This window comes from Triticum dicoccoides, chromosome 5B (assembly GCF_002162155.2).
Source record: "Triticum dicoccoides isolate Atlit2015 ecotype Zavitan chromosome 5B, WEW_v2.0, whole genome shotgun sequence".
In the NCBI taxonomy this organism is placed as follows: Eukaryota; Viridiplantae; Streptophyta; class Magnoliopsida; order Poales; family Poaceae; genus Triticum; species Triticum dicoccoides.
In genome coordinates this window covers 61,340,990-61,367,627 of record NC_041389.1, presented here as the reverse complement: position 1 = coordinate 61,367,627, position 26,638 = coordinate 61,340,990, and positions in this window count along the sequence as shown.

Sequence of the window (26,638 nt, the reverse complement as noted above, 5' to 3'; positions counted from 1 at the left end):
TACTAGTAACATTTATTAGAAGCAATTGTGTCTATACCTTGGACATTTGGGTGGTTCCCTACCCTGGTACTGATATAGTAGGTCGCTTCAGCCTGGATGATTAGTCATGCGTTGGTCTCAAGATCAACAATGGATGGCCCATCCCAGAGAATCACTTGTGGTTCAAAGCAAGCATTTCCAACACCGAGGAATGGTTGAGTTGAAGTTCATTCCATTGCTTGTTATTTGTTGTGTGGTGAAAACTTTAGTATTTATAATGTATCCTCGTTGTTGATGTGGGTTGATGACCTATTATATGTAATAAAATGATATGCCTGTGATAAACTTACTAAATTTATGAATGGCTTTCGAGTCGCTTCTTTGAGTGAGTGGTGCGACGAGGCAAAAAAATATTTTCCGAATACATAATTTTACATGCATTGCAACAGGTTATCGGATGAGGCCAATCAACAATAGTAGTACACTATTTGTACTAGCTTCACATGCTTCACGCGTCGGGCGGGTGTTTTTACTATAGCCATATGTTAATGTGTTTGTTGTACGTAACCAGTACATCGAATCCTTGAGACTAGTACTATATAGTAGGAGTAAGTAGTAGGAGTAGTAGGGTGGCATGGGCCAGAACAAGCATTCACGTCCAGGAGTACGGCACACGCCACCACCACGACATCCATCTGACACCATATTATTTCTTGGAGTCCGTGCTAGAGCAATCTCTTCAACCTCGTCGTTTCTCTAACTTCAGCCATCGTGCGGCAGGCGAGGTGGGGGTTTGCCGATAGTCGGTTTCCTTAACTACGGTCCCACTTGTAAGGCCAACTCCAACGCACAACCCCAAACGGACCTCCGTTTTGCATGAACTCCAATGATAATTTTGACTAGAAAAGCAAGACCAAAGAAAACAAGAACCACAAGAATACATTTTACTACTCCTGTAAGTTGGATTAGTGCCTTCTCGATGCATTCATTGTTGATCTGCGGAGGCTCGATCTTGCGTGCTTCTTTCTTCTTCGAGTGTAAAGAAGTAGACGTTGCTTCCTCGCATCTAATCTCATATCTAGCCTCTATTCTAGTAGGAGTATCAACAAGTGCACTAATCTTGTCTCTAGCCTCTGTGCTAGCTAAAAGTGATAGAACATCTAATAATTTGCGCTCTATCAATATATGGATGTACTCTTCTTCCCAATACAAAAACTTGCATCCATTCTACTCCCTCCGTTGCACAATACATGCCTTCTATTTGTCAAAATATATATGTATCTAGACATGTTTTAGTATATAGGTACATCCATTTTTGGACAAATGGAAGTCAAGTATTTTGGAACGGAGGGAGTACACAATAAATTTTTTAAGTTAGCACAACTAGTCTAATCCCAGAGCACAACCGAAGATTTGGTCGGGTTCTTCCTCCTTTTGCCGACACGTGGGACATTCAGCATCCAGGTCATGTCATGAAAGAAAATAGAGTGGTAGTTGAAGCCACGAGATGTGCATCTTGGGTTAAACTCTAAATAGAATCTTACTACTCTTGAGTAACTCCAAAAGCGGCCACCGAAGATCTTTATTGGATTTGTTTTTCATCACCAGCACGTCAAGGTGAAAGATGTGCAGGCTCAGTGGGTCCTCTTGCGTTTTCACTGACATGTGGGGACGCATGTGAGCAAACAGACGATGGGCTCCGCACGTCCGCTGGCTGGCTGAGAAGAGAGATAGAGGAGGGCTGAGCACGGACTGCAGGAAATTTGTTTTACGTACCTCGATATAGTGGGGTGGCATGGGCCATAACTAGCATTCACATCTAGCAGTACGGCACATGGCACCCACAGGAGTCCCATCCGACACCAATTTTCTTGGAGTCCGTGCTGCAGCCATCTCTTCTCCCTCCTGTTTTCTCAGCCATTGCGCGGTGGGCGGGGTGGGGGTTTGCCGATAGTCGGTTTGCTCAACTGCGGTCCAAATTGTAAGTGAAAATGCAACACCGCACGCATTCCCGCTTGAGCGGCGTGCCGGACCAACCGTGTGGGGGTGCGACGCGAACACGGCAGGCTTTTCGTTTTGAACTCGTAACTTTTAAAATTTGATTCTGCTGCATGGCGCAACCGATAGATAGCAAATAATGATTTTTCCTAGAGTAATGAGAAGTTTGGTTCTGGCGCCGTTCATGCATGGAGTACGTAGAAAAATTATGAAGTTGATGCAAAAGGTAAGATAATTACTGTAGTATCATATACTACTACATGGATTTGACGAAAAGATAAAAATACATACGGATCCATCAACGACATCCTCACGCCCTAGTGCCGCCGGGTCACCAACCGACGTGTGAGGAGCACCGGCGTTGGCGGCGAGCTCAACGTGCTTCTGAACAGTGTTGTCCAAGGTTGCCCTGCGGTCCAAGAAGGCCAGCATCCTATCATCCTCCTCTTGCATGTAGTAGTCCTTGTGGATGATTTGCGCATAGACGTGGGTGATTATGTCGATGGTGTCTTGCTGCGCCAGGCGCTGCACGGTGAGCGCGACCTCAAGGTGGACATTCTCCGGTACGACGGCGGGCAGTCACAGGGCCACTAGTGCGTCGAAGAGGTTGTCACCATACTGGCCGTTGAGGGTGGCGGGCATCACAGAGCCTGGGCGTGTCGGCTGGAGGCTTACGTCAAAGTCGCCCGCAAGCTTCTTGACGACGGTGAACTTGTCGAGGAAACCGACGAGGACCTCGTCGAACAAGGAGACGAAGCTGTCGTCCAAGCGGCCCCTTGCCCTGGCGGCCTCAAGCAATACTACCTAGAGACGTTCCTCGGTGCCGGGCCGCAGGCCGGCATCGTGGACCATCTGGCACAGCTGGCTGATTCTCGCGCTCATCGCCTCCATGGGTCTAGCTTAGCTTCTAGTCAACTGATCTTGCGATTCGAGTGATCACTCTTGCCCTTGGTTAGAGTACGTAGGTGCGTAGGATTTTGTACTACTCCTCGGCCCTCTACTGCACCTGCCTTTGGCTGTATGATAGGTGGGCTAGCCACCCCCTGGGCCCACGTGTCATTCACCCAAAGGCAGTTGCCATAAGTCAATGAAGCTGCGCCCCCCTCCGTGCCGGTGCAGTATAGTCATCTCACTGGACCTCTAGTTGGGGCCAAACGAGAGAAGTTTGATGTTTACTGGTTTATTGGTCCCCTTTGCATTTTGCGCCAAGTTTTGACCTTTGATTTAACTATTCAAATGTTAATGCATGTAAAAAAAATGTTGTGTAAGTCACCTTACAAAAACCAAATAATCCCAAAATACTTAGGCACGGTGCATTAACTCCCTCCTTGTTTCTTATTTCGTGACATATCAACCAATGAGAGATGTGGGCCGTGCATGCTTTGAATGACTTGAGACTACCAAACATGACACGCAGTGTTTAGTTCATTGCATGTAATCCTATTAGTACTCTAGTTAGCAAAAAAACATTAAGTTCTCTCGCCGATAGGACTAAAACACCATGTATTTATTTACAGAGGGACTAGTGCATTGTTTGTGGCATGCATTACTAGATATTGCTAGTCAAATACTAAAATCCAGATGGACGTGATAGTACTCCTAAATGCAGACGGTGGTGCTATTAGTACTAGTAGTAGTACTACCAATGTAGTAGTAGGAGTACTAGCACTGTACTACCCGTTGGTCAAATTATTACGTGTTGCTCCTCACAATGAAGTGACAAGACCTTGCGCCAGAGATGACACCTGAGTATAGGCGCCGTGTTCGGCATACCATAGTCAGCCTCACCGTCTGCAGTCACTATCATCATGGTTGTAGAGCTAGCCTGCTTACAACTAGCCCTGTTCGACATAATTTCCCATGCGTAGATTCCCGTGCATTGCACGGAACACCAAGATTGGGGGTGGACGGCTCCAGCAGCGGCCATCGCGCCAGATTTTTCCACGGCCTTCTAGATGTGGTGGGGAGGAGATAAGGCTGATTGTGAGAGACAAGGAGTTGTTTGTAAATAGGGAACAAGTGCGGGCATCTTTTTGCAAAAATGGAGAAGCTTGGTTTGTATGCGTCAGATCTAGATCCGACGGCTATTGGTGAAAGATGGGAGGCACAACATCATCACCAACTCAGGACCTATTTGATTCGCAGGATTTTGAAAACGCAGGAATAGGACACGGCAATATTGCAAGTTTCAAACTGATATTACAAATGTTAGGAGTAATGCTGCACCTACGAAGAGGGGATTACTAGGAAGTTTACGTAAGAACTTTCGTTACTTTAGGTGGATGCAACATTATCGTGCAAACTAAAATCCACCACCCTGACCAGTCACTAATGGGCAAATAAGTTTTCGAGTCTCTGGCCACTTGATGTTTCAAAAACAAATTCAGCTTCTGCGGAGACTTTGTCATTTAGGCTTAGACGCTTGCGGTGATCAGCACGCCATTCATTGTTGCGCCAGAGAATGCCAAACCTCATTACCTTGAGCACACTTGCCTGCAGAACAAAGAACCTGGCCAATTTAATCTCAGATGTGCTGCCTCGGTAGTCGATCAAATCAATTTCTGTAAGATGGAGATCTAGGCATTCGATGAGATTGTTATAGTGCAGCAAATTTTTCACTTTCCGGTCTTTTTTATCTGCAAAAGAAGAGAACATATTAGAGCAGCTGGCTGCATAAGATTGTCGTGTCATCAAGAGGTACCAATATCATTCGCTCATACGATAGGGTTGGCTGGCTAGTGATATTTTTTCACTCACTCTCTCTCTCTCCCTCTCTCTCTCTCTCTCTCTCTCTCTCTCTCTCTCTCTCTCTCTCTTTCTGTTTCGTCTCATTTAACTAGGAGCACGTGAAGAGCTTGGGCATTTGTTGCCTTCCTCTATGTGGCCGATGCCATATTTCCCAAAAGTATGCCACATAATACGCATCAATGTCAAATCAAAAGATTTTGGCACCGCTCTGGCGATGTGAGAGAGTTGGCACCGCTGTGCACACAGACCCACATTTATAAAAAAAATCAATCAAACCAACTACATCAGCCTCTCACTCTCCCAAACAAGTGTTTTTTATTGCCTCAGTCCTCTCTCTCTCCCATGCAGTGTTTTTTCATTGTGTGAGTTAATTTGGCACCGGAGCAAAGTAGGTGATCCAGATTGGGGCACCAGGTGAGCAATGGAGGGGCATCGATGCCAAATGCATCACAAGTGAATTTGGCACATGTGTTGGCCTACATAGCCCACTTTTGTACTCCCTCCGTCCCAAAATTCTTGTCTTAAATTTGTCTAAATATGGATGTATCTAGTTACATTTTAGTGTTAGATACATCCTTTAAGTGCATCTAGTTCCACCCCTAGTTGGTTTTGGAGTATTGACGACAAAGTTGGTTGAGGGACTAATGCGTTTGTGAGAATTGCAGGATAATGCAGGTAGTGTCCCTCAGTGATTCGGTTTAGCTACCGGAGATGACCCCTAAAAATGTATGAAGACATTAAAGACAATGGTGGTATGAGAAGATATTCATATTGAGGACTATGACATGAGAAGACATTACGTGAAGACTATTGAACACGAAGACTGTGTGGTTTAGTTGTTTCCTTTTCTTCTTTGTTGAGTCATAGGAACCACCGTACTGTTAAGTGGGGTCCAAGTGAACTAAGTCAGAGTGACTGAAGTGATGCTCAACCCAAATCCTATGTCTTCGAGCGAAGACAATGAGAGCAAATCTTATCCAGAGCTGGATGAGTCAGCTTTGCTTGTAGCCCAAGTAAAGTTGTCGCGTGTGTTTGAAATCTGACCATTGGAACACGTGTCAGTTCCTTAGTGACCCAGGGTCATTTTGGACAAATCAGGTCGGGTTGCCTTGTGGCTATAAATAGCCCACCCCCTACACCATAAATTGGTGGCTGCTCAGAGTTTGTGCACGGATTTTGTCGTTAGAGAGCAACCCACCTCGAAGCATTTGAGAGAGAGAGAGAAATCCTTGCGAGGACAAAGCCCAAACACCCAGAGCCAAAGAGTGTTAGGCATCACTGAAGTCTTTCTGTATGTGTGACCTAAGACTTATTACACTTGAGGACTGTGAATCCTCCAGCCGGTTAGGCGTCGCGTTCTGAGCATCCAAGAGTCATTGTGGATTGCCGGTGAACGAAGTCCGTGAAGGTTTGGAAGTCTACCTTGAAGACTTACCAGAGTGATTGGGCGAGGACTGGGTGTCCTTAGCTCAAGGGGAATAAGGTGAATACACGGTCTTCTGAGTTAAATCTCAGCCTCCCTAACCAGACGTACAGTTGTCACAGCAACTGGAACTGGTCCAACAAATCCTGTGTCTTCAACAAGCAACTGGTTCTATCCCTTTCCATCCTTTACTTAAGTTTGTCTTCGTGAAGTCATTGCCTATCTGTGTATATGTTTGACTTCATTGCTTGACTACTACTATTGATTGGCTTCATACTATCTTCCATCCTGATCCTTACTACTTAGCTGCTATTAGTCCTGTACTTTCACATCATTGCATACTTGACTATGGCTTGCTTATGGTAGTTTATCTTCCGCTGCATATCAACTAGGTCATTTCTGTTGTTTGTCTTTGAAACTTCCAAGTTTTGAAAACTTTCATAAAAATCGCCTATTCACCCCCCCTCTAGTGGATACTAGCACTTTCAATTGGTATCAGAGAAAGGTACTCCCTTGTTCTGTGTGATTCGGTTTAACCACCTAGAGTTTCAGCTATGTCGACTGCAGGGATAATCAAAGTCTCCGCTGCTTGCCCCGTGTTCGATGGAACTGAATATCCCTACTGGAAGAATAAGATGCATATTCATCTTGAAGCCATTGATGCCGACCTCTGGTATGTCATCAAGAACGGCGTTCCCAAAACTGGTGAAGGTGTCACCCCTGCTGATGTCAAGAAGTTCATTCAACTAGACTCTACTGCCAAGAACATTATCTGTGGTCATCTGACCAAAAGACAATATGGTCGTGTGAGTGCTCTGGAAACATCAAAGCTAGTCTGGGACTGGCTATCCAAGGTCAACGAAGGCGTATCAACCCAGAGAGATCCAAGAATCAGTGTTCTTCGTAACCTCTTCAACCGCTTCAAGAGAAACGACAATGAAAATGTCCAGCTCACGTTCGATCGCCTCACTGACATCACAAATGAGCTTCAAGCTCTTGGCGCAACTGAGATTACCAAGCATGAAATCGTCAAGACGCTAATTAGATCACTCGACAGCTCCTTTGACACCCTTGCCCTCATGATACAAGAACATCCTGACTTCAAGTCACTCGATCCGTCTGATATACTTGAGAGGCTCAACACACATGAGTTCCAGCTATCTGAGAAAAGAGATATCTATGGCCCAAACTATGGCCGAACATGCGCTTTGAAGGCAAAAGTTGTTTCCTCATCTGAAGAAGAATCTGACTACAGTTCTGAAGATCCTGAAGACATTGGAAAGGAACTTGCTATGCTTGTGAAGAAGTTGCAGAAGTTCACTAAGAAGAAAGGCTTCAGAAAGTCTTCACGATCCAGCTCAAGGAATGATGAAGCTTCTACCCATGATCACAAGAAGAGAACCTACCACAAGTGCAAGAAACCTGGTCACTACATATCTGAGTGTCCACAGTGGGAAAATGAGAAGAAGAAGAAGAAGAGCAAGGAATATGATTCTGATGACAAGAAGAAGAAGAAATCCTCAAAGTCTTCTTCTAAGTCTTCTTCCAAGTCTTCATCACACAAGAAGAGCTCATATGGCAAGGCTCGTGCTTTTGTTGGCAAGGAAATGGATTCCGAGGAGGAGTCTGCTTCTGAGGAGGCGGAGGTGGAGTCTGGAGAGGAGTCTGACCCTGGCGTTGCAAGTCTGGCTCTAGCCACAGCCTATGTTGTCAAGTCCATCTTCAACACTTAAGACAATGACTTCCACACCAACGCTGAAGCTTATGACGAAGACGATCCTACTCCCACCTACTGCTTCATGGCACGTGGTGCCAAGGTAAAATCACACGATGCTTACTTTCAAACATCAAGTGAAGATGACTCTGATTGTGAATCCAAACCAAGCTACAAAACACTTGCTAAAATTGCAACTGAACAACAAAAGGCTATGGAACATAATCAAAAACTGTTAGACAAAAGCGATGACCTGTTGGACGCGAAAATGACACGTTCACAGTCCTTAGTTGATGACATAAAAAATCTTCATGCTAAGTACCAAGAACTTGAAGGTCGTCATGAAACACTCTCAACTACTTATGAAAGGCTCTCCTATGATTATCTTCAAAGAAACAAGAGCTTGAGAAATTGAGAGTGGCTCATGAAGATCTTCAAAAAGTGAATGAGTCCCTTCGCGCTCAAAAGATCAGTCCCGCTCAGGATGGATTTGAACCACCATGTCTAAAATGCATTGAGCGTGATAACGCTACATCTGTTGCTAAATGTTCCACTGCTGCTACTGTTTCATTGTCTTCACCTACTGACGTGGTCACTAACCCCTCTGCGGAGGATACCACTTATATTGCTGATGAAAATGCTATGTTGAAGACATTGCTTGAAATAGGGATGTACAAAAGTTTGAAGGGAGATCAGACACTCTGCGATGTCCTCAAAAAGCAGATTCTGAACCGGAACCCTAGGAAAGAGGGTGTTGGGTTCGAGAGGAAAATGAATGTTGATGGCTCGTACTGGAAGCCTGAGCAGTACCCCAAAACCACATGGGTTGCTGCAAAGGAACCTTCAGTAGATCCATCCACTTTATCTGGCTTTACCTATGCTAATCCTATTATCATTGATGAATCCTTTGATGCAAACTATAAGCTGTTCAAAAATCAGAATGGTGAAGTGTTTGCCAGGTACATTGGTACTAACTGCAGGAATGGACCACCTATGAAGAAGATCTGGGTACCTAAGCAGTACATGAGAATCTTCCTATGAATGTCGTCATGACACCACCAAGGAAGAAGACAAACCCCAGACCTATAGCTTCATATGGCCCAAAGGCTTCATACAGATACAGGACTCACCTGAGTCACCCTAACGCCAATGTTTTGCAGGGAAATCATGCTCATACTTATGAATATGAGCGTGTATCTTCGAACCGCTATGTTCATAGGACTAAGAACTTTTCTGCTTATTCATATGAGTATCATTCATCTCCTGCAAGGCTATTTGCTAGGGCTCCAAAGCCAAAATTCTCAGATGCTGCACTTAGACTCATTGCTTCTAAGCTGCCCCTAAAGATGTGGGTGGCAAAGAAGAACTAACTCTCTTTTGCAGAATACGGTCTCCAGCCAGCAATCAATGGCGTCTGATACTATTGCTCGGGACCTAAAACACATTTAGGACGCATGATAAAGTGTCATTCTATATACTTCACATCTGAATCGCTTATCAGTCATACTATATGTCCTAACTTTGATATAAGGTGTGACAGTTCCTATATGTGTCAAATGCTTATGCTTCACAACACTCTTGTGAAGCCTATCCTCCTAATTGCACTGTAGGGTACATCACCAAAAGCTTCATAATGGATAATGGACAGTGGATGCACTAATCATATGACTGGTGATCGAAGTCTTCTCATGGACTCAACCTTACGTCCATCCGACAAGAGTCACATCACATTTGCTGACACTGGTAAAAGCAAGGTATTGGGTCTAGGTAGAGTTGCAATCTCAAAGGATCAACACATGGATAAAGTGATGCTTATTGAATCCCTTGGTTTCAACTTAATGTCTGTCTCAATGCTTTGTGACTTGAACATGATTGTGATATTCGGAAAATATCATTGCCTTGTGCTAATGGAATCTGACAAGTCTCTACTCTTTGAAGGGTATCGAAAAGATGATCTATACATGGTAGATTTCTCAGCAGGTCCGCAGCTTGCCGTATGTCTTCTCACTAAAGCTTCAGAATGCTGGCTCTGGCATCGAAGGCTAGGACATGCTGGCATGAGGAACTTACACTCACTCGTCAAGAAGAAGCATGTCATTGGCATCGAGGATGTCAAGTTCAAGAAGGATCATCTATGTGGTGTCTGTGAAGCTGGAAAGATGACAAGGGCAAAGCACCCCTCGAAGACAATCATGACAACATCTCAACCCTTTGAGCTGTTACACATGGAATTATTTGGACCTACTCACTACTCCACCCTCACAACAACTGCCTGTCTCTATGGCTTCGTCATTGTTGATGACTACTCAACATACACATGGGTCCATATAATTCTTTACAAGACTGAAGTGCAAGATGTCTTCAGGCGCTTTGCCAATCGAGCAATGAACAATTATGGCGTGAAGATCAAGCATATCAGAAGTGACAATGGCACTGAATTCAAGAACACAGGACTTGATCTATATCTGGATACAATGGGAATCACTCATGAGTTCTCTGCTCCATACACACCTCAGCAAAATGGCATCGTGGAGCGCAAAAACAAAACCCTCATTGAGATGGCTCGAACAATGTTAGATGAATACAATACACCAATAAAGTTCTGTCCTGAAGCTGTTGATACAGCATGTCATATCATCAACCGTGTTTACATCCATAAGCTTCTGAACAAAACATCATATGAGCTCCTTACTAGCAAGAAGCCAAACGTCAGTTACTTTAGAGTATTTGGAGATAGATGCTGGATCAAGGATCCCCATCACAAGTCAAAATTTGCACCTAAGGCTCACTAAGGCTTCATGCTTGGCTATGGAAAGGATTCACACTCCTACAGAGTCTTCAACCTCTATCTCTACAAAATCGTCGAAACTGTGGATGTGAAATTTGATGAAACCAATGGTTCACAAAGAGAACTCCTGCCAAGTACACTAGATGAAGCTTCTCCAAGTGAATCTATCAAGCTGATGGGAACTGGTGAAATCATGCCTTCTGAAGCACAGCCTAAAGAGGAACTTATCATCTCAGCACCAAACCAACCTGAAGACAATGCTCAGACCGAAGACAATCCTCCCAATGATGACAATGATCAGCAAGAGCAAAGTCTTCGTCCTGTTCATCCTCGTGTTGCAAATGAAGTTCAAATAGAGAAGATAATTGACAGCATCAATGCACCTGGTCCACTCACTCGATCAAGAGCAACTCAGCTAGCAAACTTCTGTGGGCACTTTTCATTTGTGTCAATATCAGAACCCAAGAAAGTTGCTGAAGCTTTTATGGAAACTGAATGGATTCAAGCCATGCAATAAGAACTTCAACAGTTCAAGCTGAATAATGTTTGGGAACTTGTCAAGCGACCTGACCCTCGCAAGCATAACATTATTGGAACAAAATGGATATATCGAAACAAGCAAGATGAGCATGGTCAAGTCGTCAGAAACAAAGCACGTCTTGTGGCTCCAGGATATACTCAAGTTGAAGGAATTGACTTCGATGAAACATTCGCTCCTGTTGCTAGGCTTGAAGCTATTCGCATACTGCTAACCTATGCTAATCATCACAACATATTGCTATATCAAATGGATGTGAAGAGTGCATTTCTCAATGGCAAGATTGAAGAAGAAGTATATGTCGCTCAACCACCTGGCTTTGAAGATCCAAAACATCCTGATATGGTGTACAAGCTAAACAAAGCACTGTATGGCCTCAAACAAGCTCCTCGTGCATGGTATGATACGATCAAAGACTTCCTGAAGAGCAAAGGCTTCAAACCAGGATCCCTCGATCCCACACTCTTCACGAAGACATATGATGGTGAACTGTTTGTGTGCCAAATATATGTGGATGACATAATCTTCGGTTGCACCAACCAGAAGTATAGTGATGAGTTTGGGTACATGATGCAAGAGCAATATCAGATGTCCATGATGGGTGAGCTGAAGTTCTTCCTTGGTCTTCAAATTCGTCAGCAAAGAAATGGCATCTTCATATCTCAAGAAAAATACCTCAAAGATTGTCTGAAGAAGTTTGGAATGGAAGACTGCAAAGGCTACACGACGCCAATGCCAGCCAAACACCATCTTGGTCCCGACGACAATGGTAAAGAATTCGATCAAAAGGTATATCGCTCCATGATTGGTTCTTTACTTTATCTATGTGCATCTAGGCCAGATATTATGCTTAGTGTTTGCATGTGTGCTCGATTCCAAGCGGCACCAAAGGAATCGCATCACTTAGCAGTGAAGCGAATTCTTTGATATTTGGCTTACACCCCAACACTCGGATTATGGTATACCAAGGGCTCAAAATTTGATTTAGTTGGATTCTCGGATGCTGATTATGCTGGTGACAAAGTGGATCGCAAGTCTACATCAGGCACATGTCATTTTCTTGGTCGATCACTTGTCTGTTAGTCTTCAAAGAAGCAGAATTGTGTATCACTCTCAACTGCTGAATCTGAATACATTGCTGCAGGATCCTGTTGTGCTCAGCTTCTATGGATGAAGCAAACTCTCAAGGACTATGGCATCAACCTGAAACAAGTACCTCTCTTCCGCGACAACGAAAGTGCCATCAAGATAGCCAACAATCCAGTCCAGCACTCGAAGACAAAGCACATTGAAATTCGTCATCACTTTCTCGGAGATCATGTCATGAAGAAAGATATTGATATCATTCATGTCAACACTAAAGAGCAACTGGCAGATATCTTCACAAAGCCCTTGGATGAGAAAAGGTTTTGCAAGTTACGGTGTGAGCTAAATATCTTGGAATCCTCTAATGTCCTGTGATCAGGCACACATCCTAACACTTATGCATGTTGATGACTTAGATGTGCAACACACAAAATAATGTATATCTTCAATCAATGAAGATTTACACTCTGAGTGTGAATACATTAACATGGAATTTGACTTCGGAGTGCCACGATAATTGTGCGCCGTGTCTGGGTCTAATACTTCCTATACGGTGGGTAACACCACCACCGAATTTCTCTGTTTGAAGTGTTTCACTCATGGCGTTATATTGCAATGACTTCGCATTTGGTTTGTCTTCAGTTTCAATTTATCTTCATGATTTTCTACACTATGATGATTTGATTGCTTTCTGATATATATATATATATATATATATATATATATATATATATATATATACTAGTGTTCTGTCCTCTACAGCATTCACTTATAGCTATGTCTTCAAGATTGGATCTTTTGAACTAAGTGAATGTGATCGGACCCTAACCTCTCTATGCTTCCTATCTCAAACTCTATCTGTCCAAATCATATGTATTCTATTGAAACTGTCGAATGTCTTCTCTGCGTCCTAGTCAGTAGAAGGCAAAGAGACAAACATTAAATCTGTTTTAAATGACTTATCTTTATTGTTGAAATCCGGAGAAGCCGAAACAACTCTCTGACATGCCTGGCGGGCGTGGGAACGTGGGACAACCCTGAGTATGTTGCATGCTTGCCACGCGCCCCTCAGATGTGAACCGCCAGGGGCACCAGCGTAATTGCGTTGTGCTGATCACCTACTTATAAATACTTGTCCCCTACGGTAAAGAAATCCTTCTTCCACCTCTCCACCTCCGTCAAAACCCTAGCGCCACCACTAGCTCTCGATGACGCCGGCGACGAAGCGCTTAGCTGTCGCGACTTCTCCGACGCCGTCCTCACGCTGGCCGCGGACATCGTCCTCTCCGCCGTCGCCGTAGGTGTCCTCCGTCGCCAAGTTAGGGCACGGTGGGCTGAACTGCTCGGTCTCCTATTCATCCCATCTAGCAGTTCTTCGTGCGGTAATTATAACTCTATTTTTACCACCTTTTTGATCTTCAAGATTCATCCTGCTTACCAAAAGTGGTTTCTGCCTATTCAATGTTAGATCTATTCTGTCTGCATCTCATACTGTCTAGTCAATTCACTTAGATTTTCTGTCTAGTTTGATTCCTCACTTGTACTTATTCACGGATTGGTACAAATCTGGAACCAACTCACCTATATAAGTGAATGTCTTCGCATCATGAGGTCAATGTCTTCAAACTGATTTATCTTCAAAATCTTCTGAGAATGCATATGACCTCTTCCCCTTCCCTCGCATCTCTAATGCTGTCACATGTACATGTCCGTGGGAGAATCCATTGGTTCTCATTGTCTGCATTCGTTTGCAGAATACTTACAACATCATATAAATTCTCCTGAAGCCAGTTCCTGCTTGACCAGCAAGCGTAAGTCTCTGAAGCCTTTGAATGTATTGAAGCCATTCAGTTTGAAGTTCATGGCTGCAGAAAAATCAGCAAGGAAGGGTGGCAGACAGCGCAGAGAAGGAACATCCAAAGATCTGCCTGATGACCTAGCAGAACTCTACAAGACAGATCCCGAAGAGAATTATCATCGGAGAAAGACACGAATCCAATGGATTCGATGCTATTGGGCTGAAGAATGGTTCAAGTACAAGTTTGTAACCAAGGAATATGCAGAGAAGAATGCTATCAAGAGACCTTGGGGTGATATTCTCTATCGAGGCCTTCAACCCAAGAACAGAGTTGAAGCTATTGAGGAAGGCTTCTATCCTTGCATGGTCCGTGGACCTCAGCCTGAGAACGCCGATCCCACTTCATTGCTCTGGTGTCGTGACGATTCTCTCTTCAAGCGCAACTTCCAGTTCGCTGTGGCTTCGACCAAGAAAAACAAGAAGTCATTGGGATTGGACTTCAACCCAGGTCCCTCTACTCCCCGTGCTGACGGCTCCCGTGATGCAGAACCCAATGTCATCGGCCCCTTCTCCAATCTTGACGGCCTCATAACCTACATCTTGGTCCAGGGAGCTAGAGTTGATCATTCTGACAATGATGCTGACTCTGATGAAGCCCCAGCTCCTCCTCCAAAGCCACAGAAGCAAAAGAAGCAAAAGGCTTCTAAATCAGCACCTCCAAAAACTTCTCGTGCGAAGCCACTGGACACTGCACCTCCTGAAGACAATGTGCAGTCTGAAGATCAATCCCGTGTCTCCAAGAGAACGGAGAAGAAAAAGCAAATTGTCAGGCATACTGATCAAGCCTTGACTCATGCCGCCATTCTGCACGAAGAACCCATTGATCTGTCCAGTGATGAAGATCTTGCTGATGATGCTCTTGAGCAACTGATAAAGAGCAAGGAAGAAGCAGAAATCTTCAACAACTTGCCTCTCTTTGATGTGGCAATCATCCACAACTTCATTGATGAGTGGTTCGACACCCCCAATCTCAGCTTTGAAGATTTACAGCTTCCCATTGGCCTCAGCGTCTCTTCAATGGAGCCATTGCTTCTGAGCTAGCTCTCGCACAGTGCATCGTTGAGCTGAAGAACAAGATTGATTATGAGAAGGCTCAGTTCAAGAAGCATGTGGCCAAGCTAAGTGTTCAAGACGTCAGAAACTTCAAGGTCATGCTACATGAGCTTAAAGAAGCTTTTCTGAAGAAGCGTGAAGAAGCTCAGGGCTCTCGAGAGCGCATGAAGAGTTTGGCTGATAAGTGTGTGCTTGCCTACAATGAGGCTGAGAAGCGCAAGTCACTTGGCCGTCCTGGCATTGACCCCAGGATAGCTGCAAAGAAAAAGAAGAAGCTTCCTGCTGACCAGCCTGCACCTTCAAGCCAAGAAGCCCCTCGCATTATCTTCCCAAGCAGCATGACTGGCTCGAAGCCAAAGGTCACCACAACCGCTTCAGAACAGAAGAAGACGAGGGCTACCGAGGCTGAAGCCAGAAAGAGGAAGAATACTGAAGCCTCTGATGTCGCTCCCTCCAAGAAGAAGCGCCAGACCAAGAAGACTAGGGCTGCTCCCACAGAGCCCTTAGTCGTTGAACCCATTTCAGTGGTTCGCCCTGCGTCAGAACATCAAGAAAGAAGGATGATAGTCCATGAGCCTGCTTCCACAGAGGGTCATGAAGCTGAAGATATTCCAGCAGCTGAACCCACCGCTGCTGAAGACATTGGTCAAGATGACAATGTTGAAGATGATGAAGTTCTTCCTCAGATTGAACACAATGTGGTATCATCGCCTGTTCTTACGAACAGCAAACACATCAGCATTGGTCGTCCTCTGACGCCAATTGCTCAGGATGCATCGTGGGCTGATCATCCACAGCAACAAGACTCCCCCAGTACTCCCCAACAACAACAACAACAACAAGCTACACCTCCCGTGCAAGAAGAAGATGAAGACTTTGAGGCCCAGCCAACTCCATCTCCTAAGGCGTTGCCAGCATTTCGCAGGCTTCGCAAAGGACAAAGGCCTCAAGTCCCTCTGTCGAGCATTCTAGAAGGAGAAGTGCAACGTCCACCTGTTGCACGTCAAGTATTTTCTGAACCCACTCCTACTGTGAATGTCTCCGAGTCTGAAGCCCAAGCTGCAAAAGACATTCCGACTGCATCAGCCGAGGAAAATCAAGAAGACAAACGTGTCCCTACTCCCCCAGTGATTGAAGAAGCTATTCCTGATGTGAACGTGCCAGTGCCCGACCCTCCTGTTCATCAAGAGGAGGTTGAAAATGTTGAATCTACCACCACCAATGCCAATGAAGCCAGTGACGTAGTCATGGCTGACGCTAATGTGGAGCCTGCACCAACCAGTGTGCCTGAAACCAATGAGGCCACTATGCCTGAAACCAATGAGGGCACTGTGCCTGAAGCCAATGAGGCCACTGCACCTGAAGCTAATGAGACAACTGCTTCTGAAGCACCTGTTGTGTAGCCTGAAGCCTCAGTTGTTGCCCCTGCTCCTGTTCCGCCACCAAGGCCCCATACAATTGAGCAAGCATACAGTCATGGTCAGCTAACCACTGTCCGATGGCCCATTCTGGTACCTCTGCCTACTGCCTCTGGACCTCAATTTGATTATCATGTAGAGCATAGGCCTCAGGTCCAGAAACCCAAGCCAAGACTGTCAAGGTTTCCAGGTACTGCAAACTCACCAGGGTCCTTCAATGCTAATGGCTTCAAAAGCCACAATACCTTCTTTGACAGCGCCAAGAACCCCTACTCCAAGCCAAGGATATCATCAGATCGGTTTTGGAGCTATCAGCAGAGAAGCTATTACTCCTGCGTTCTATATGATCAAGGGTGCATTTTCCCTCATATGCGCCTTGACACTGAAGCCATTGCTGGACTGCCGTGCTTAGAAGAAGCACTTGATTGCTTTCGTGATGCTGGTCTGCTCAACTTTCTAACAGACAAAGAACACTGGAATGAAGAGCTATTGCTTCAATTCTATGCTACTCTACACATTCGTGGCTACTACAGAGATATCAAGACATGGGTTCTCGAGTGGATGACCGGAAATGTTCATCATGAAGCCAAAGCTCTTGACATCATCGAGCTTACAGGGCTAGCCACTCCTGGAGAGCTATATGAACCTGATTGTCAGCTACACCGCAATGCATTGGAGAGCATCTTCCATAAGTCAGAACCCAATATGACCCAGATGCTGAGCATGATGAAGCCTTTGCCATCTGACGTTGAATATCCAACAGAGTTCTTTGTTGAAGACCTTGAGTATCTGCCTCGCACCATATATCATATCATCAGGCGAACTCTATGGCCTATTAAAGGACATTCATCAGCGGCCAAGCTTGAAGGAACTATGAAGACTTTGGTCTTCTACATTCTCAATGGTATCAGCTTCAATACTCAAGAATTCTTCATCAGGCAACTTGCTGCTTCTGGATCTAACCTATTTGGTCTGAAGTTTTATGCTCCATGGGTCATGCGCCTCATCAAGAGACACTCATCTGTCAACTATCAGCCCTCTACTCGTAATCATCTAATCTTTTTCCCAGAGGTTGATATGTCAGTTGAAGCCATATACTCTGACCTTGCCAAGAAGCCTCTTTGTCTTCAGAATGCCGAGCACCAAAGCTTCACTCAACCCATTGAAGGTGTTCAAGCAGCAACACGAATCTATCCATTGGCCGGAAATACTCGTCTGCCTCATCGAGCACCTACTGAAGCCACTGAAAGCACCATTGCCCAAAGGCCTCGGAAGCGTTCTCGCGTTCTCAATGACCAAGAACTTCTCGTGGCCCTTCATCAGAAACAGGATAAGCATCACTTTTGGCTCAAGAGACAGATGCAAAGCCTCTTGGTGGATGTCAATCGCATTCGTAACCTTGCCACCAAGAATGCCTTTGTTGCTCATGAAACTTGCCGGTGATCATGGAAGAGTTTGACCCTGCTTAGTGCTGAAGCAGATCTTCAAGACGATGGCTTCAATGAAAGATTCCAGTTTGACTCCACTCCTCCACGGACTGCTGTCCTACGTCGCACTGCATCTCTTGAAGACTCTGAATATTCTTCCTCCGCGACAACGGTAAATGCCAGAGTGATCGATGATGAATATGATGCTACTTCACCACCTCCTACTACTGCACGCATCGACACTGCACCAAGTTCGTCTGCACCGCCAACCAACGACGACAACCCTGCTGCTTCACCTACTCATGAGGACGAGTAGATGCTCTATGTCTTCAAACCTTTTTGGTCCTTACTGACAAAAGGGGGAGAAGCGTATGAGTTGATAGTCTTCAAGCGGGTTCATATGGGCGGTTACATTATATTTTGCCTCGTGCTTACAACTCTTGCTTTTGAAACATTTTGTTCTTTGAGTTGTAACACCCAAACTTGATGGTCGTCTGCTACTTATTTTCTTTACTGTGATGCGATGATAAATTTCGCATGTGTGATGATAACTACCGCACTTAGATCATTCTGCAAACGTCCATTTTTCATTATGCATGTCATTCTACTTGCTATATCATTTCATGCATGATGAATTATCTTCATAAGTTGAAGTGGATCTCCACAAGTACAACCTGCCATGTGCATTTGCATTCCAAAAGAAAATTACTTATATGCACATCTTCAGGGGGAGCCCTTGCTACTTATGAAGACAATTCCCTATCCTTACAATTTCACATACTTTATCCCCATTGAAAACTTAAACCAGTTTGTCATCAATCACCAAAAAGGGGGAGATTGTAAGTGCATCTAGTGCCACCCCTAGTTGGTTTTGGAGTATTGACGACAAAGTTGGTTGAGGGACTAATGCGTTTGTGAGAATTGCAGGATAACACAGGTAGTGTCCCTCATTGATTCGGTTTTGCTACCGGAGATGACCCCTAAAAATGTATGAAGACATTGAAGAAAATGGTGGTATGAGAAGATATTCATATTGAAGACTATGACATGAGAAGACATTACGTGAAGACTATGGAATGCGAAGACTATGTGGTTTCGTTGTTTCCTTTTCTTCTTTGTTGAGTCATAGGAACCACCGTACTGTTAAGTGGGGTCCAAGTGAACTAAGTCAGAGTGACTGAAGTGATGCTCAACCCAAATCTTATGTCTTCGAGCGAAGACAATGAGAGCAAATCTTATCCAGAGATGGATGAGCCAGCTTTGCTTGTAGCCCAAGTAAAGTTGTCGCGTGTGTTTGAAATCTGACCGTTGGAACACGTGTCAGTTCCTTAGTGAGCCAGGGTCATTTTGGAAAAATCAGGTCGGGTTGCCTTGTGGCTATAAATAGCCCACCCCTACACCATAAATTGGTGGCTGCTTAGAGTTTGTGCACGGCTTGTGTTGTTAGAGAGCAACCCACCTCGAAGCAGTTGAGAGAGAGAGAAATCCTTACGAGGACAAAGCCCAAACACCCAGAGCCAAAGAGTGTTAGGCATCACTGAAGTCTTTCTGTCTGTGTGACCTGAAGACTTATTACACTTGAGGACTGTGAATCCTCCAGCCAGTTAGGAGTCGCGTTCTGAGCATCCAAGAGTCATTGTGGATTGCCGGTGAACGAAGTCTGTGAAGGTTTGGAAGTCTACCTTGAAGACTTACCAGAGTGATTGGGCGAGGACTGGGTGTCCTTAGCTCAAGGGGAATAAGGTGAAGACACGGTCTTCTGAGTTAAATCTCAGCCTCCCTAACCAGACGTACATTTGTCACAGCAACTGGAACTGGTCCAACAAATCCTGTGTCTTCAACAAGCAACTGGTTCTATCCCTTTCCATCCTTTACTTAAGTTTGTCTTCGTGAAGTCATTGCCTATCTGTGTATCTGTTTGACTTCATTGCTTGACTACTACTGTTGATTGGCTTCATACTATCTTCCATCCTGATCCTTACTACTTAGCTGCTATTAGTCCTGTACTTTCACATCATTGCATACTTGACAATGGCTTGCTTATGGTAGTTTATCTTCCGCTGCATATCAACTAGGTCATTTTTGTTGTTTGTCTTCGAAACTTCCAAGTTTTGAAGACTTCCATAAAAATCGCCTATTCACCCCCCCCCTCTAGTCGATACTAGCACTTTCACATTCGTATTTAAACAAATGTAAGACAAGAATTTTGGGACGGAGGGAATACTACCTCGTATTTAGTATAAAATTTTGACCATAGATTTACCTAAGAAAATGCCAATGCATGTCACTAAAAATTACACCATTTGAAATTATGTTCAAATACGAATCCAACGATATAATTTAAGTCTGTGTGTGTGTGAGAGTGTGTGTGTGTGAGAGAGAGAGAGGAGAGAGAGATGGAGTCTTAGTTTGTGTGTGTGAGAGAGAGAGAGAGATGGAGTCTTAGTGTGTGTATGTGGGGGTGTGTACCTGCGTGCGTGCGTGTGTGTGTGTGTGTTTGAGAGAGAGAGAGATGGAGTCTTAGTGTGTGTGGGGGGTGCGTGCATGCGTGTGTGCGTGCGCGCGCATGCGCGCGTGTGTGTCACGGGGTCCTTTGTGGCGGATGTAATTTAAGTGTGCATGGCTTCATCATAGAGAGGTGATGTGTATGGCAGAGGCCACCAACGATGGGGTGTGAGAGAGAAAATGCCCGTGGAGAGGGAAGAGAAGGTGTGTGCGCGTGAGAGGAGTCGACATCGAGAGAACGTGTTTGTTTGAGAGACACCGAGGAAGACTACTATATATCGATGGTGCATGTAGGCGGGAATTAAACAAAGGGATGGTCTTATTGGTTTCGGGGATATAGGGGAAGAGAGAGAGGCGGGGGGTAGCTAGAAGGAGATTGTTAAGTGTGAGTGTGTGTTTTACCCATCCAGGAGGAAGTTATGTGCACAAAAGAGGAGAACGATTCGATGTGGCGTTAAGATTGAGGGTAATTAACTATGTATGGAAACATAGAGACCTTGAACGTGCATGTGTGAGAGGTATACATGTATACGTGGGATGTGTGTGTGTCTGCGCGCGTGCATGATCGAGATAAAAGAAAGAAGACATAAGTCATAAGATCAACGACATGGGAGAGACGGATTGGTATGACAATATGCATGCATGTGAGAATGCAGGGAAGAAGGGCCGACAATTGAGCATGTGTTTTTATCTTTAGGAGATAGTGGCGTGGGATGGAGCATGCATCTATGGCGAGAAGAGGGAGCGAGGCGCAACGATTGTGCAAAAGAGACTAACCTATAAATGCATATGTATGGAGAGACATATATAGTGTGGGTGATAGGAAGCAAGACTCCGTGCGAGAAAGAAATGTTGACGGAGAAACTACAGATAGATATAGAGAGGGAGATGCTAGCTAGAGGGATATCCTCTAGTTTGGGTGTTGGAGATGACCGTCAGGTGGTTCAAAGGGTGAAGTTATATATGTGTGTGAGAGGGCACATGACTGCATGTAGAGAGAAACATATGTAGTGTGCGTGATAGGAATCAAGAGTGAGGGCGAGAAAGAAGGTTGATGGAGAAACAGATAAATAGAAAGATAAAGATGCTAGCTAGTATGCGTTAGAGATAGGAGTCGAGTGGATCAGAAGGCTGGGTTATGTGTGTGGGTGTGAGAGAGATAGAGAGAGGGTGCATGTGAGTCACATACAAACAGATATCAGAGAGAAATGAGATCCAGAGAGACGGAGTTTTGTGTCTGCGAGAGAGAAAGATATTTCACAACGAGAGTGATAGCTAGAGAGACATACGAGGGAACACAAGATATCCCTAGGGACAGTGGTGTGTGTGAGCGACATACAAGAGAACAATGGAGAAATATGAGACCCTGGGAGACAGAGTTTGTGTTTGTGTGTGAGAAAGAGATATTGAAGAGGAAGAGTCGTAGGTTCTCATATCTAAGGAGCGAAAGACATCTCTGTATGAGGGGTGTGCGAGTGGCACACATGGGAATAGTAGAGAGAAATGAGACCCCGGGAGACAAAGTTTTGTGTTTGTGTGAGAGAAAGAGATTCCACATGGAGAATCATAGTTAGAGACACATAGCAGGGAGCGAGATATACTTAGAGAGAGATAGAGTGATGAAGGTCGAGGGAGAGAGTACCATCAGTGTGTTACGAAGATAAAAGATCATTGTCGACATACAGGTAGCACGAGAGATACCTGAGAGACGATGAACGCGTATAGGTTCAGAGAGATAGTCCTATATAAGCATGAGTGATAGCTATAAGATGAATATCTGGATTAAAGGGGATTCAAATATTTAAACTGGAGATCACGACATCGATAATATCATAATGCAAATTGGTGTATCAAACATGCATATTCATTTGAATTTGGGCATACGTGTAATGTTATATAGTTTATCAATATTGGTGATCCATAGATTCTTTAGTTACAAACAATGCATGGTTTATATGCAATTAATGTCTAAACGGGATTACACTATATGTTGCATGTGTGAAACACATTGTACATGTTTGAGAAGTAAAAAAACCCGCATGAAACACACATTAATTGGAGACAGTTAGCGAGGAATGCATACATTGGATTTCAACATAAAGTGGTTTCAAATAGTTGAAAATCCAAATTGATGGATACAAGCTTATGAATCTGAGATCATGCCATTTGTAAACCATATTTATGTATAAATGGTGTTGTGCTTTTGAAAGTATATATAAAAAATGATGTATATAGAATGTAATTCCAATTGAAAATGGATCCCGCCCGAAAAAAATAATAGAATACAAACGGGATTCAAATTGAGTTGGCATGGTAAACGTGCACTCTGCAAAATTTGAACGAAGCGGGGAAAGTCGCAGTAACCGTCCGAAACCAAAATCTGCGAGATGGAAGTCACTACTGCCTATCCCTGCCACGCAAAGCCTATCTGGTGGATTTCTATAGGTTTCGATAGGGGTAGGTTTGTAATTTCACCCAAACGTGATGTAACCGCCTCTCACCCGGATTCATACACGGTGGGCGCCAAAACGCAGTGTGTCCTCGGCCGAAATTGACTCCCTCCCCTATTCATATTCATACATGGTGGGTGCCAAAAACAAACTCTCGTCGGCAAATATTCGGTGTATGCGAGATTACCGTCCTATCCCCAACCGACTAATGTTGCTATGATGTAGTAAACATTTGAAACATGGGCTAAATTTGTAAATTTCCTCGCATTTGAGACAAGTGTGCCCTGAATAGATGGTTCCCCCTTTCTCTCTACCTCCCTTTTCCCCATTCGTACTCTGTGGGCGCCAAAAAACCCTCTCCATCCCACCCTCCTCCGTCCGCCACCGTCCGCCACCCCATCCACCGCCGTTCCTCCACCATGCCGGAGCTGATACCCCGATGCCGCCGTCCATTACAAGAGATCGACCTCTCTCATCCACGGCTTTGGACTGGGATCCTTGCAACCCATCCTCTCGCTTCATCCCCGCCGTCGTCCACCTTGCCGGCGCAGCTCCTACGACCGTCTCGTCCACCGCGCCCCGTCACCACCGTCTACCCTCCTAGATCTGCTTCCATGCCGCCGACAGCCATCACTACCGCGGCACCGTCAAATTCTCAGCAGATGCGTACACGGTGCCGCACCAGAGGCGGTACTCTTTCGTATTTGCTCAACTTATTTATCGCAGAAAGAAAATAGATCGCCTCTGCTTTACTCTGATTTCTTATCTTGGTTGCAAAGTTGCCTTTGTCCGGTTTGCACCTTCAGATCTGCCATGGCACGCACAACACTATACTCCCAATGCTTATGGTTTTCCCCTTTATATTCCACACTAGTTAAATCACAGTAGACTAAATTTCAAAATTGGGTCAGTCGATTTTTCAGAGCTCGCCAGAGTTCGCCAGTGCGATCGAAGGGGCACGGGTGGTTGTGGGGCCTCGCCGAACAAAGAAAACTCGACGCGGGTGGGGGTTGGGGCGGGGTGGGTGTGGGGGTGGCGGAGGAACACAGACGGTGGGGGCCGGTGGTCCGACCGGCGGCCCGTGCGGTGTTCTATATGGGAAGAATCAGAGACGAGGAAGAAGAAGGGTTAGGAGACGTAGGATCTTCATCCAACCGCCTGAAATGGTCGAGAGACAGCTGGGAGTTGCATTCTTAATGCGCTCTGGTTCATCATGTGTGGGCACTGCGCAACCAACATTTTATTATCCAAAACCTGCTTGCTCTTCTTTACCATGTTCCTCTTCCGTTCTTCTTTAATATGTACTCTCTCCGTTCCTAAATACAAGTCTTTGTATAGATTCCACCATGGACTACATATGGAGCAAAATAAGTGAATCTACACTCTAAAATGTATCTGGATACATCTGTATGTGATCCATAGTGGAAATCTCTACCAAGACTTATATTTTGGAACGGAGGGAGTATGATAGTAGTACAATATGTTCCTTGTACTGAAGATGAGCAGGGACATTTGCAGTGTAGAGGTCTATACGGTCGGTTGTGATGGACACTTTGAGCCTCTTTGATTCGTAAGATCTTGTAAACATAGGAATAGGATTTGTAGTGGCCTGTCCACTTGAATCCTATAAGAATAGCAAGGAAATGCGGGGAGCTGTGTCGCCTTTGAGAGTTACACTGATATTAACAGTACCACACCTTCACTTGAAGAGAGCTGGTATCCGAAGCCTTTCTAGCCATACCGACAATACTAGCACATATATTCCAGCAAGTTCCACTTTGCTGATTTTACTCTCATGCTTAAGGTTTTCCCGTTATATCTACACTATGATCTGTGTAGCTGCTTTGTGTCGCACAAGCAGCAGTCCACTCTTGAAGCTAAACACTGCAATGACTTACAAAATTGGCACCAAGGCATTGAGTGCCATTCTGGATGCAATGAAACTCATACGCTCCCCACCTATTGATTCTTGTTCAGAATATAATCCTAATGACTATTCTAACCTCGAGGAGTCAAAGGCAGATGGCCTGTCCTGTTCACCCATCAAGGTGCATGTTCTAATTTGGCAATGTTTTATTGATTGCGGGTATCTTGCATATGTAGTCTTGCATTTCTTCTACTTTGTTGCACCGCCATCTGCTTAGTTTACTATCATATATGTCGAGATGCCATGCCCATCCATTATCAATACATATTCCATCTGTCATCATACCATGTTTTTCCACTCAAATGATGTTCTTGTGCATCAGACATCAAAAAGGAAGAGGGTGATTGCCGAACTTGAAGGAGCACCAGCAAAGTCCTTGAAAAACGTGGTGGTGCCGGAGAAATCAGACAACACCCCACTTATATTGGTTATACAACCAGTGACACAAAACGTAGGATCGACTCCAGCAGACGGTACCCATACTTCACTGGCCACACCACTAGCCCCACCACATAGGACCTGCACTCCAGGAAAAGGTATACTGATTTCATTTTCCATAGCACCAGTTGTACCACAGAAAAATCCCACTCCAGCAAAAAGTACAGCAAGTTCACCGGCGGAAGACCTATCCCAACTGCATGGACAGCCAATTCCTACAGATTGGAACCCCATTCCATTTATTCCCAGTTTAAAAGACAATGCTTTCAATGTTGTTAGGAACTACGTGCATATATTCCCATCATGGGAAGATTATTGTGAAGACAAACACCATTTTCACATCTTCCTGTCCAACTTACGTGTAAGTGCTATTATTCATGGTTATTATTTTCCTGTTTTCTGCTGATTGAACACATCAATGATTTACATTACATTGTTGTAACTAGGCGAGGGTCAATCTGGATAGTCATGACGAGCAAAGCTTGCTTTTGCTTTTCAAGGAAGCATTGCAGCAGTATCGGTGTTACCTGAGGAAATCACACTTTGATGGCAAGTCTATAAACGAATTTCCGGTGAAGTCTCCTGTGCTAAATTTAGAAGACATTGAATGGGAAAACCTTGTTATGCACTGGTCTCGTTCCCAGGATGAGGTACTATCTATGAAATCACATGACAAGTTGAACTTCTACTCTTCCGCATGTGCCTTACGGATATTTTTTGCAGGAAATCTGCTCGAAGAAGAATTCCGGTTTGACAAGAACGACAGGATACTGCAAATATGCTACACGCTGCTTTGCTCTTGTTAGTACTTGTTGTCCTGTATCATTGTACTTGCATACATACCTGGTTCATTATGTGACAGCAGTATGCATGATAGCTTGCTTATCAATTGTTCACTCCAAATTATCTGATCTGTATGAATGGTTACATTAGTGTAGAATATATCCAATGCCAATGTTTTTAGCTCTGCATTGTTCTTGTAAGTACATGTTGTCCTTTATTAGTGTACTTATAATGACAGGTAGTTGTTCATGTACCATCACTCTGCAACTTATTTTCCTTTGCCCTCCATTTTCTACACATCAAATCTATATTTACTCTTACCATAAGGTTGGTACTGAAGAAGTTTAGCTGTGCATTGCTCTTGGCTGTACCTTTTGTCTGTATCGCTGCACATACATTTATAGCTACTTGGTTATGTAGCATCACTCTTCATCTTATCTTAAATATTCTCCATTTTTCGCATATTATCACATCTATATTTACTCTTAACAAAATGTAGAATAAA